The sequence below is a fragment of the Ranitomeya variabilis genome, chromosome 5 (genome assembly GCF_051348905.1).
Source record: "Ranitomeya variabilis isolate aRanVar5 chromosome 5, aRanVar5.hap1, whole genome shotgun sequence".
Lineage (NCBI taxonomy): Eukaryota > Metazoa > Chordata > Amphibia > Anura > Dendrobatidae > Ranitomeya > Ranitomeya variabilis.
Window position 1 is genome coordinate 67041225 of NC_135236.1, and position 14042 is coordinate 67055266.

General features: G+C 41.9%; 1 long non-coding RNA gene across 1 annotated transcript in view; it reads left to right on the forward strand.

The window, feature by feature from the left end:
- LOC143773303 (uncharacterized) overlaps positions 1-14042 on the forward strand; it is a 233686-nt gene that overhangs the window by 49398 nt on the left and 170246 nt on the right. The window lies entirely within an intron of this gene.

Here is a 14042-nt window from a genome sequence, read left to right on the forward strand (position 1 = left end):
GTCTTCTAAGGAAAAAATATCAAGTGTCCTAGAAGAAAGCAAAAGCTATTAACATTAGCATTGGATAGAAGTTCTTCTTGAAGCCAAGATTGAAAACTCTTGTCATTAGTTCCCCTAATAATAATGATAATTACTGGTCTAGTTCATAGAATTCAATATCCTTGTCTATCTCCACTAGATCGACATTTCGCAACTCAGATGGTCAACTGTGTGCGTAAATGCCCATATAATTGGCTTTAAGTGATCATTTTCACCTGTAATCATTGGCTGTTACACAAGCCATTGTATTTTACACACTTCCAAATGTTTTTTATAACCTATTAAAGTATAAAAAGTAATTTTATTTTCTGCTTTTTTTCATAAATCAATAGTACAGTACATGTGAAAATAAGAACTTTTGTAATCTATCTTATTAGAGAAATCTGTTTCTTTGTCCATCGGGACTAATTTTTCATGATCAATCTCCTCAATCTATGGATAAAATCCGTCTTCAGTGAAAACAAATTTTTCGATTATTAAGATTGGAGATGGCAGGCAATGCTCACAAGAGTATATGTAAAGGAGCAGGTGAGCAGATTTCTGTGATAAGATATATTACAAAGTTTCTTATTTCCATGTCTGCTATTGAGTTATGAAGACAAAATGAAAATTAAATATAAAACTGAAACCCAAAAACAATGAATTAAAGTTTTTTTTACCATTTCACCAACTGTCCTTGCATTTTTTTCACTTCATTATAAGGAAAAGTGAATGGTTTCTTTCAAAAGTACAACTGGTCTGGCTAAAAGCAAGCATAGATACAGTGTGGGAAAAAAGTATTTGATACTCTGCCAAATTGGCAAGCTTTTCCACCTACAAAGAGTGGAAAGGTCTGTGATTTTTATCGTAGGTACACGTCAACTATGAGAGACAGAAAGTAAAAATAAAAAAACAGAAAATCACATTGCATGATGATTTTTAAATAATGAAATTTTACATTTTATTGCATGAATCAAATATTTGATCACCTACCAACCAGCAAGAATTCTGGCTCTTACAGACCTGTTCGGCTTTCTTTAAGAAGCTTCCTACTATCCACTCACTACTAGTGTTGAGCGATACCGTCCGATACTTGAAAGTATCGGTATCGGAAAGTATCGGCCGATACCGGCAAAATATCGGATCCAATCCGATACCGATACCCGATACCAATACAAGTCAATGGGACTCAGGTATCGGACGGTATTCCTGATGGTTCCCAGGGTCTGAAGGAGAGGAAACTCTCCTTCAGGCCCTGGGAACCATATAAATGTGTAAAAGAAAGAATTAAAATAAAAAATATCGCTATACTCACCTGTCCGACGCAGCCGGGACTTCAGCGAGGGAACCGGCAGCGTTGTTTGTTTAAAAATCGCGCTATTACTTGGTTACGTGAATTCCCGGCTTGTGATTGGTCAGGTCGGCCATGTTGCCGGGACGCGGACCAATCACAGCAAGCCATGACGAAATTACGTCACGGCTTGCTGTGATTGGTCCGCGTCCCGGCAATATGGCCGCCCTGACCAATCACAAGCCGGGACGTCACGGGAGGCTGGACACGCGCTCATTTTGAAATGGGCGCGTGTCCAGCCTCCCGTGACGTCACGGCTTGTGATTGGTTGCGCCGCGATCAACCAATCACAAGCCGGGAGGCTGGACGCGCTCATTTTGAAATGGGCGCGTGTCCAGCCTCCCGTGACGTCACGGCTTGTGATTGGTTGCGCCGCGATCAACCAATCACAAGCCGGGAGGCTGGACGCGCTCATTTTGAAATGGGCGCGTGTCCAGCCTCCCGTGACGTCACGGCTTGTGATTGGTTGCGCCGCGATCAACCAATCACAAGCCGGGAGGCTGGACGCGCTCATTTTGAAATGGGCGCGTGTCCAGCCTCCCGGCTTGTGATTGGTTGACCGCGACGCAACCAATCACAAGCCGTGACGTCACGGGAGGCTGGACACGCGCCCTTTTTAAAATGAGCGCGTTTCCAGCCTCCCGTGACGTCACGGCTTGTGATTGGTTAATGGCGGCCATGTTGCCGGGACGCGGACCAATCACAGCAAGCCGTGACGTATTTTCGTCACGGCTTGCTGTGATTGGTCCGCGGCCCGGCAACATGGCCGCCCTGACCAATCACAAGCCGGGACTTCGCGTAACCATGTAAAAGCGGGAATTTTAAACAAACAACGCTGCCGGTTCCTGCGCTGAGGTCCCGGCTGCGTCGGACAGGTGAGTATAGCGATATTTTTTATTTTAATTCTCTATTTTACACATTTTAACATTAATGTTGTTCCGATACCCGATACCCGATACCACAAGAGTATCGGAATCCCGGTATCGGAATTCCGATACAGCAAGTATCGGCCGATACCCGATACTTGCAGCATCGGAATGCTCAACACTACTCACTACCTGTATTAATTGCACCTGTTTGAATTTTTTACCTATGTAAAAGACACCTGTCCACACACAATCAATCACAATCCAACCTCTCAACAATGGCCAAAAGTAAAGAGCTGCCTAAAGACACTGGGGACAAAATTGTAGACCTACACAAGGCTGGGATGGACTATAGGACAAAAGACAAGCAGCTTGGTGAGAAGGCAACAACTTTTGGTGCAATTATTAGAAATTGGAAAAAAAATCACAAGATGACTGTCAATCTTCCTCGATCTGGGGCTCCATGCAGGATCTTGCATTGTGGGATAAGGATGATTCTGAGAAAGGTCAGCAATCAGCTCAGAACTACATGGGAGGGCCTGGTCAATGATTTGAAGAGGGCTTGGTCCACAGTCTCAAACATTACCATTAGTAAAACACTAACCTGTCATAGATTAATATCCTGCAAGGCATGCAAGATACCCATGCTTACACCAGCACATGTCCAGACCCATTTGAAGTTCACCAATGACCATCTGGATGATGCAGAGGAGGCATGAGAGAAGCTCATGTAGTCAGATGAGAGATATATAACTTTTTGTTATTAACTCCACTCTCTATGTTTGGAGGAAGAAGGATGAGTACAACCCCCAAGAACACTGTCCCAACCATGAAGCACTGTAGGGGAAACATCATACTTTGGGGTGCTTTTCTGGAAAGGGGCAGGACAACTGCACTGTATTGAAGGGAGGATGGATGGGGTCATGTATCAAGAGATTTTGGCCATCAACCTCCTTCCCTCAGTAAGAGCATTGAAGATGAGTCGCAGCTGTGTCTTCCAGCATGACAATGACCCGAAACACACAGCCAGGGTAACTAAGGATTGACTCTGTAAAATACATTTCAAGGTCCTGGAGTCGCATATCCCGTCCCCAGACCTGAACCAAATAGAAAATCTTTAGAGGGAGCTGAAACTCAATGTTTTCCAGTGACAGCCCTGAAACCTGAAAGATCGGGAGAAGATCTGTTTATACGAGTAGGCCAAAATCCCTGTTGCAGTGTGTGCAAACTTGGTCAAGAACTACAGGAACCATGTTACCTCTCTAATTGCAAAACAAAGGTTTCTGTACCACATTTTAAGTTCTGTTTTTCTGCTGTATCAAATACTTATTTCATGCAATAAAATGCAAATTAATTAATTATGTAAAAATCATACAATGTGATTATCAGGATTTTATTTTTAGATTCAGTCTCTTACAGTTGCAGTGTACCTACGATAAAATATACAGACCTCTCCATGCTTTGTAGGTGGGAAAACTTGCAAAATGGCAGTTTATCAAATCCTTATTTTCCCCACTATATGTAGACTGAAAAGTTTAAAAAAAATTATGGTTCTTAGAAAAAAAGGAGACAAAATGTCAAAATACAAAAATAAAAAAATGTCTATTCTTTAAGGGGTTAAGGCATATTGATTCTCAAATAGCTTGCTAAACTCATCTTCTGTAGTAGTAACTTGTAAAGTGTATGTTGTGCATATTAATATTGATTTGGTACTAACACTGACCTGCAAGGCTTCCATAATTTGTATCCTCCATATATCTCCAAACTAATCTCCCGCTATCTCCCACATGTAATTTCGAGTCTTCCCAAGACATCATTGACTCTTCCACTCTCGAATAATCCTCACCCAATCACCTGCAAGTCTTCTCCCGAGCATTCCTCATCCTCTGGAATTCTGTGCCCAATTCAAAACTTTAAGATGGAACTTGAAAACTGATCTCTGCAGGAAAGCTTACAGCCTGCAAAGATCCCCTGCGACCTCACCACCACCGGAGCTGCCGCAAACTCCCAACCTACTGTCTCCTTCCCCATTATCCTGTAGAATGAAAGCCCACACGGACAGGGTCCTCTTCCCCTGTACTCATCTGCCATTTTTAGTTTGTTCACAGTATTTTTAATCTGTATTTTGTAAGTAACCCCTTCTCACGTACTGCGCCATGCAACCAATGGTGCTCTAAAAATAAATAATAATAATTTATTCTATTTTTGTACATTTTTAAGCATCAAAAAGGATTTCACCCAGAATTCACACAGCTCAGTCTAACACATTCAATATACAAAATGTATACCTTTGGAAACATCCGTCATTTTCTGTATAAGTAATCTCAACGTGTAACGCTGGATTTATATATTTTCTCCCTTCTGTAAATATAATCATGCAGGTAATGAACCAGAGCTCTTCTGTAAATCTCTGGGGAAGTAAAAAGATTGAAAAGCCATAAAAAAAATCCCTGTAGACTTGTATTTTTTAAATGATAATTGGTTATATCTAATTGACAATTGTTTCCTTTGCTATTTCAGAATTAAAACCAAGAAAAATACTATCGGAGTAGCCACAAACCACCAAAAGGTTGCATCCAATTTCATGAAATTACATAGCTTACCCATAGTGACCACAGGACAAATGAGCCCTCCATGGTGCCCCTACGCACATTTCTCTTTTTGCTTTCCCAAGAGGAAGTGCACTATGCACCAAGATATGTACTGGACAAAAATATATGCATTTTAATTTTGATATATATGGACATTTATGAATAGTTATTATAGGATTTCCAGCTCTATATCCATTACTGTACTTTTTAGAAATTGGATGTAGCTTGATTTGATTTGTCCCTGATGTACCGTGGACTTTTGTGTTTCCTCCAGTACTTATCTCCTCCTTATTACAATATTATTACATATTATTATTATATATAGGGGAAAATAAGTATTTGATCCCTTGCTGATTTTGTAAGTTTGCCCACTGACAAAGACATGAACAATCTATAATTTTAAGGATAGGTTAAATTTGACATTGAGAGATAAAATATCAAAAATAAAATCCAGAAAATCACATTGTATAAATGTATTTGCATTTTGCAGTGAGAAACAAGTATTTTATTCCCTACCAATCATTAAGAGTCCTGGCTCCTACAGAGAAGTTAGACACTCCTAATCAACTTGTTACCTGTATTAAAGACAGCTGTCTTATATAGTCACCTTTATAAAAGACTCCTGTCCACAGACTCAATTAATCAGTCAGACTCACCTCTACAACATGGGCAAGACCAAAGATCTTTATTAGGATGTGAGGGGCAAGATCATAGACCTGCACAAAGCTGGAATGGGCTACAAAACCATAAGTAATATGGTAAGGACACCCCATGAGGTAAAATTTTGCATGGTGCCCCAGATCGATGTCGATTGAGTCATTTTGGATTTCTTCCATTTTCTTACTGTTGCACCAACAGTTGTCATCTTCTCACCCAGCATCTTACTTACTTACAGCGTCATTAGTGTTGTTCAGGCACACTATCTAATAAAAAGTGATTGCTTATTTAGTGACAGGTGACTGACAGCTGCGGGCCTAAGGTTGTGAAACGGCAGGGTACAAGAGGGGAAGGCTACTTACAACATGAGTGGGGAAAAAGCAAGGTCGTGTTGGAAGGGGGAATAGGCTTGATGTTCGATGTGTAGGTGGGTTAGGTGCTAATGTGAATGAAAGCTCAACTAAGCAAACACCATCTCGTCCTATCCAAAGACCAATGACAACATCTCTTACTGGCCAGCCTATTTGACTCCCTTTCTTTGGCAGCCACACAGCGGTACGCCTTGTAGATGAGGCTCAGAAAGAGAATGTGCCACAGTGGATGACAAGCACTGCATTAAGTGGCCTCTCCTCCTCTTCCTCCACTTTAACATCACACACTGTACAATCCTCAGAGTTGACACCCTAATCACCCTTGTTTCCTCTGGCTTCAAAAATTACCAAACGCACAACTGACTGTGGGGAACCTCAGATGGGCCATTCTGAAGAGCTGTTCACACATTGTATTCCATGGGCATCAGAAGTCTGCTCTGAAGAATCACAGAATCCAAAGGAGGAAAGCATCTGTACCGATCTCCAAAATGTTGTCATGTTGCATTCAGAGCCGGATGAAGTAGGGTCGGAGCACAATCCAGACCCTAGTCATCAGACGTTAACCACCAAGGGTTGAGGCAATCCTGATGAGACTCTTATACTAGAGGGGCTCGCGGACTGTACTGAGGTGTCAGGGGAGGAAGAGGATGAGGAAGACTCTCAGGGTCAGGAGTGTCAGAACAGAAAGGATGACGATGAGGTTTTTGATCCCACTTAGTGTGAACCCATAGGTACACAGTTGAGTAGCTCAGCAGAGGAGGTGAAATAGGAGGAAAATGAGGAGGGTACATTGCAGCTTCTCATACAGACATAAAGTAATGCAACCATGACAAGTACTGCATCCTCAGCCCCAACTCCAGCTGTGGCCAGCACTGGTCACAGGTGTGCAGTTCGCAGGAGGGGAAAGGGTTTCCTAGCCTGCGCATTTTTTGAGACCATAAAGGATGACCCAACACACATTATCTGTCAAATTTGCAACAAAAAAATCAGCAGAGGCAAAAATTGCAATAATTTGACAACGACATGCATGAACTGGCACATGTGTGATCAACATGCCTTAGTGTAGGAATCTCACTGTGCTAAAATGTGGAATAGTGTGCTTTGCCAACCACCGGCTGTCCCATCAACCCTATCTGCTGCTTCTTCCTCCCCATTCCAAGTTTTCTCACTCAGGTCTCCGGCCGCAGAAACTATAATTGTTAGACTGCTGCTTTTGTATCACCTAGCACAACACATCTTTCACAATCCACCATAACATCTCTGCCTGTAGGTTACTCACAGTCCAGCAGTTTGTCCGGTTCTTTGTATTCGGCCATCTCTCAGCACATCAGCCAGCTCTCAGTCCCACAGTTGAGGTCACATAAAAACATATTTCCTCCTAAACATGGTAAAGCTAAGAGCTTGAACTCCACCATCTCCAATTTGTTGGCCACGGAAGTGCTGCCTTTCCACCTGGTGGATACAGAGAGTTTACAAAAGTTGATGGCCATCGGGGTCCCCCAGCATCCGTTGCCCAGTCACCATCTACATCATGTCGTTGACAACATCACTGGTTCCCTGAAACAATCTAGGTCTGTCAGGGTGCATTTCACCACTGACTCCTGGAAGATCAAATATGGGCAGGGCCATTACATCTCACTGCCTGGGCACTGGGTAACTCTGGTGGCTGTGGGGGGCAGGTGGTCATGGGGTTGCTCCACAAGTATTTGAATCCCCAAGGCTTGCGGGACAAACCTCTGTATCTAACCATTCCTCCACTGTTTCTGCCTCCTCCATCTCCTCTAGGGCCTACACGTGTGTCCTCAACTCTTTCTTAATCAGACACGTGTTCCAACAGTGCAGATAGAATCTCCCCTACCTCCGTAATGCATAGCCATGGCTCACCGCAATCAGGCAGTGTCTAAATTAATATGCCTTGGAGATCGCAGTGACGCAACTCAGGAGGCCGAGTTAGAGCAATGGTTTGTAATATATGAGAAAAAGAAGAAGCAACACTCACCCGTTTTCTTCTAGTGTGGAAATTCTTTAATCCAAATGCAATGGTCATTCACACAACAGTGCGGTACAGGTTAGGGCATTGGTGAAGAGAGGGAGCAAGTGAAGACGAGACGAACGACAGCCGTTTCGCGCACAAGCGCCTCTACGGGTCCATGTGAGTTGTGCAGGTAACGTCATTTCCTTTTATGGGCGTGCGGCGTACCACATATAATACATATAAATTAATTAATTAAAAACAACAACACTTTCTCTAGTTTTTTGCGGATTAGATGAAAATCGACATGTCCAGTTTATCATTTAGCCCCCACGGGCCTTGCGCATTGGTTTTGAGGATCCATCTCGCTTCACACTGAAGGAGTAATTTATTATGATCGCCGCCTTGCTGCGGAAACTTAACCACTTCTAGTCCAGCAAAGCATAGCGAATTAGGATCCCCCCCCATGCGCCTCATGTATGTGTTTGACTAAACGAACATGGCCTTTTCCCGTGAGCACAGAATTGAAATGCTCACGGAACCGAACCATAAGGGGCCTAATTGTTTTCCCTATATAAAACCGGTTACACGGACAAGTAATTACATACACTAAAAATTTGGTTTTACAAGTAACAAAATGCTTAACCGTATGCATTAAAGTGCCCACTTTAAGGAGATTCGTGGTTTTGTGTAAATGGCACATACTGCAATTGCCGCATTTAAAATTACCGTGCGGGCGGGATTTTTTTATCCAATCATTCTCGTTTGTAGAAATACGATTTTTTACCACAAGATCTCCTATATTTACCGACCGTTTATATGCAAACCGCGGGCGGCATTCAGTCAGATTCCGAAAGTCAGTGTTGCCTTCAATGACGTGCCAGTTTTTCCGTATGGCAGAATGGACTTCGTTGTCCAATGGGCTATGTTTAAATATAAAAGTAAAAATCCCTTTTTTCTTATCGTGAGTATCCATCCCCTTGCCTCTTTTGCGTTTATACCTGCCTTTTTTTAGAAGATCCAATTGGGAAAGATTATCGGCCCGCAATTCTGCCTGATGTAAAATGTGATTGGGATAACCTCTTTTACTAAACCGTGACTTAAGCTCTTGCACTTGACTTTTATAGCTTTCTTCATTATTGTTAATTTTTCTTAACCGCACCATTTGACTATATGGGATACCACACTTGGTGTGGTTGGGATGAGCACTCTGAAAGTGTAACACGTTATTCGTGGCAGTAATTTTTCTGTGAACACTAGTATTAATGACACCATCTTGGATTTCAATTCTCACATCTAAGAAATCTAAGGTCTTATCTCCATATACAGATGTAAATTTCATGTTTTCATCATTAGTGTCATTTAAAAATGTCACAAAATCATTGAAACTTTGCTCACCACCATCCCACACCATAAAAACGTCATCCGCAAACCGCAAATACAGGCGTATGTGTTTAAGGAAGGGATTGAGGGGTCCGGTGACGTGCTTCTCCTCAAACGCTGCCAGAAGCAGGTTTGCGAAGACACACGCCATCGGGGTCCCCATTGCGGTCCAAACCCTTTGTGTGTACCACCTGTCCTGAAACTTAAACGTGTTGTTGGTGAGGACAAAATCCAACCCTTCTAAAATAAAGGACAAGAAATTCTCGTCCTTCTCCGTATTCAACAAAATACGCTCAATAGCCTCCAATCCTTTTTGATGTGGTATCCTAGTATAAAGATTAACAATGTCAATGGATACTAACGAAAACGTGGGTTGCCATGTGAAATCTCTAAGTGCCAATAAAAAATCACCAGAATCCTTAACAAATGAAGGTACTTCCATTAACAACGGTTTCAATAGCCAATCTAAAAATTGGGAAAGGGGCTCAGTGATGGAATTTTTTCCCGAAACGATCGGGCGGCCCGGCGGATGTTCTGCATTCTTGTGAACTTTGGGAATGCTATACCAATTAGCAAAATGGGGGAATTCAGGGATTAATGTCTCGGCACGTGCTTTTGTTAAAGTCCCTTTCTCCACATATTTACGTAATAACGTTCTTAATTTAATTTTAATACTGTTGGTGGGATTGCACTCTAACATCGCATATGTGTTGGTGTCGTTGAGTTGGGACAGCACTTCCTCTATATAATATTTTCTATCCAGGATGACGATATTACCACCTTTATCCGCTTTGCGGATGACGACGTCATCCCATTTCTGTATTTCTCTCAGAGCTTTTATTTCCTGTGGAGCTAAATTTTGCTGAGACTGTTTATATAGAAGGGCCTCTATATCCTTGATAACAAGATCTTGAAAGAGATCTATATTATTCCCTGGTGAAATTGGGGGCATCCACTTAGATTTTACTTCCCCTACAAATGGGTATGGGGCTTCTTGGCACTCTGCACTTTGTAATGGCACAATTTCCCCTTCATAGATGTTATCTAACCCTGCTAATAAACTGGTCATTTCAATATCCCTAGATTCTGTGGTGGGATACGCCATAAAACCCAACGGCCCCACTTTTGCTGGTATATCTGTAGTGACTGGCGCAACACCGCTTACTTTGTTCTTACTTCTTGTTCTTCTTAATTAAATTAAGAACGTTATTACGTAAATATGTGGAGAAACTGACTTTAACAAAAGCACGTGCTGAGAAATTAATCCCCGAATTCCCCCATTTTGCTAATTGGTATAGCATTCCCAAAGTTCACAAGAATGCAGAACGTCCGCCGGGCCGCCCGATCGTTTCGGGAAAAAATTCCATCACTGAGCCCCTTTCCCAATTTTTAGATTGGCTATTGAAACTGTTGTTAATGGAAGTACCTTCATTTGTTAAGGATTCCGGTGATTTTTTATTGGCACTTAGAGATTTCACATGGCAACCCACATTTTCGTTAGTATCCATTGACACTGTTAATCTTTATACTAGGATACCACATCAAAAAGGATTGGAGGCTATTGAGCGTATTTTGCCGAATACGGAGAAGGACGAGAATTTCTTGTCCTTTATTTTAGAAGGGTTGGATTTTGTCCTCACCAACAACACGTTTAAGTTTCAGGACAGGTGGTACACGCAAAGGGTTGGTACCGCGATGGGGACCCCGGTGGCGTGTGTCTTCACAAACCTGTTTCTGGCAGCGTTTGAGGAGAAGCACGTCACCGGACCCCTCAATCCCTTCCTTAAACACATACGCCTGTATTTGCGGTTTGCGGATGACGTTTTTATGGTGTGGGATGGTGGTGAGCAAAGTTTCAATGATTTTGTGACATTTTTAAATGACACTAATGATGAAAACATGAAATTTACATCTGTATATGGAGATAAGACCTTAGATTTCTTAGATGTGAGAATTGAAATCCAAGATGGTGTCATTAATACTAGTGTTCACAGAAAAATTACTGCCACGAATAACGTGTTACACTTTCAGAGTGCTCATCCCAACCACACCAAGTGTGGTATCCCATATAGTCAAATGGTGCGGTTAAGAAAAATTAACAATAATGAAGAAAGCTATAAAAGTCAAGTGCAAGAGCTTAAGTCACGGTTTAGTAAAAGAGGTTATCCCAATCACATTTTACATCAGGCAGAATTGCGGGCCGATAATCTTTCCCAATTGGATCTTCTAAAAAAAGGCAGGTATAAACGCAAAAGAGGCAAGGGGATGGATACTCACGATAAGAAAAAAGGGATTTTTACTTTTATATTTAAACATAGCCCATTGGACAACGAAGTCCATTCTGCCATACGGAAAAACTGGCACGTCATTGAAGGCAACACTGACTTTCGGAATCTGACTGAATGCCGCCCGCGGTTTGCATATAAACGGTCGGTAAATATAGGAGATCTTGTGGTAAAAAATCGTATTTCTACAAACGAGAATGATTGGATAAAAAAATCCCGCCCGCACGGTAATTTTAAATGCGGCAATTGCAGTATGTGCCATTTACACAAAACCACGAATCTCCTTAAAGTGGGCACTTTAATGCATACGGTTAAGCATTTTGTTACTTGTAAAACCAAATTTTTAGTGTATGTAATTACTTGTCCGTGTAACCGGTTTTATATAGGGAAAACAATTAGGCCCCTTATGGTTCGGTTCCGTGAGCATTTCAATTCTGTGCTCACGGGAAAAGGCCATGTTCGTTTAGTCAAACACATACATGAGGCGCATGGGGGGGGATCCTAATTCGCTACGCTTTGCTGGACTAGAAGTGGTTAAGTTTCCGCAGCAAGGCGGCGATCATAATAAATTACTCCTTCAGTGTGAAGCGAGATGGATCCTCAAAACCAATGCGCAAGGCCCGTGGGGGCTAAATGATAAACTGGACATGTCGATTTTCATCTAATCCGCAAAAAACTAGAGAAAGTGTTGTTGTTTTTAATTAATTAATTTATATGTATTATATGTGGTACGCCGCACGCCCATAAAAGGAAATGACGTTACCTGCACAACTCACATGGACCCGTAGAGGCGCTTGTGCGCGAAACGGCTGTCGTTCGTCTCGTCTTCACTTGCTCCCTCTCTTCACCAATGCCCTAACCTGTACCGCACTGTTGTGTGAATGACCATTGCATTTGGATTAAAGAATTTCCACACTAGAAGAAAACGGGTGAGTGTTGCTTCTTCATTTTCTCAAATATTACATTTGGATGTGTTGCCACCCACTAAATAGCACCTCCCCATCTTCTATACAAGCAAGATCCATTTCACCTTTATGATGGATGTCCACAGCTGTGGCGTCTTAATGTGAGTACTTTCAGTGCCAGCTAGCTCTTTTTTTCTTTGCAAATATATTTAGAGCAATGGTTTGCCATGATGTCAGTTCACTGCGAGATACTGAGCAGCGGTAGAACACACTGTGTCTCTGCTGGATGGCAGAATATTTAGTCACATCATGCAACAATAAAGCCTGCCATCTAGATGTAGAAGAGCTAGACCATTCGCGGGACAAGTACATTATTTTCTTCTTGGCTGACAGTTAAGGAATATTGTGGTTTATTATTTTAATTCTGTTACAGAAGACCATGGCTTCTGTGGACTGGGTGATGACGTGAGTATGGTTTAATTTAGTTTCATTAAAGGAGTTTGTGTCATTTCAAATAAAGGAATTTATTCTGCATGTGTGTTTATTTACAATATAACTATAGGATTAGTAATGGTGTCTTATAGATGCCACTGCATTAGTAATCCGTTGGTTTGTTGTCACCGGACAATAGAAAGGTGACATCATCCTCACCAATATGAACTCCACTTGCCACAGCCACAGGGCAAGTGGGAAGAGCCTGGCACAGCGCCAGAACTGTGGCATCTAATAGATGTGCCTTTTCTTTGGCTGTTGGCTGCTATTTTTAGGTTGGGGTCCAATGTCCATGGTCCCTTACCAGTCTGAGAATACCAGCCCTCATCTGTCTACATTGGCTTGGCTGGCTGTCAAAAATAGTTGGGACCCCATGCCGTTTTATTAAATTACTTATTTAAATAATTAAAAAATACAGCATTTGGACCCCTCTATTCTTGATAACCAGTCTTACTAAAGCTGACAGCTGAGGGTTGCAGCCCACGGCAGTTAGTTTTGCCTGGCTGGTTATCAAAACTACAGGGCAACTCCACATCATTTGTTTTTTAATTTTTATTCATAGCACAGGCAGCTGCTGATGAATACTCCCATCAGTTACCGCTTGCTCTTGCTGTTATCAGTTGAATACAACCTTCAACATTATCCCCTGATTGCCCTGATCATTGCACAAGCAGGGGACAGTGACGTAAGCTGTCTTGACTGCAGCACCTGGCACCAGGGAACATTGTGAACAGTGCCGCCGATTCCCAGACGATGGTGAGTGTCACATTGATGACACACAGATGTCATCCATGTGTCATCAGTGTGCATGTGTGGGTTGTTTTGCAGCCCAAGCTGCTACCGGAAACACTGATGTCTGAAAAAGTCCTTAGTGAACTCAGTGACCAACTTTTGCTGATTTTTAGGTAAAAAGCTTTGGAATCCGAACATAAATCCGAATGTGGAAAGTTCATACTGAATTTGAGATTGGCGAAAGCTTTCTGGGCAAGTTTGCTTATCTCTAATCATTAGAAGGCAGAATTGCAATAAACATACTTTTTACATAATTTCACTTCTATTTCAAGACTACATACAGTAATACAGTATATATTTGGATTGAAAATAATAATATTACTTAGAAACTAATGTAAAAAAAAATTTCAACCGCATAT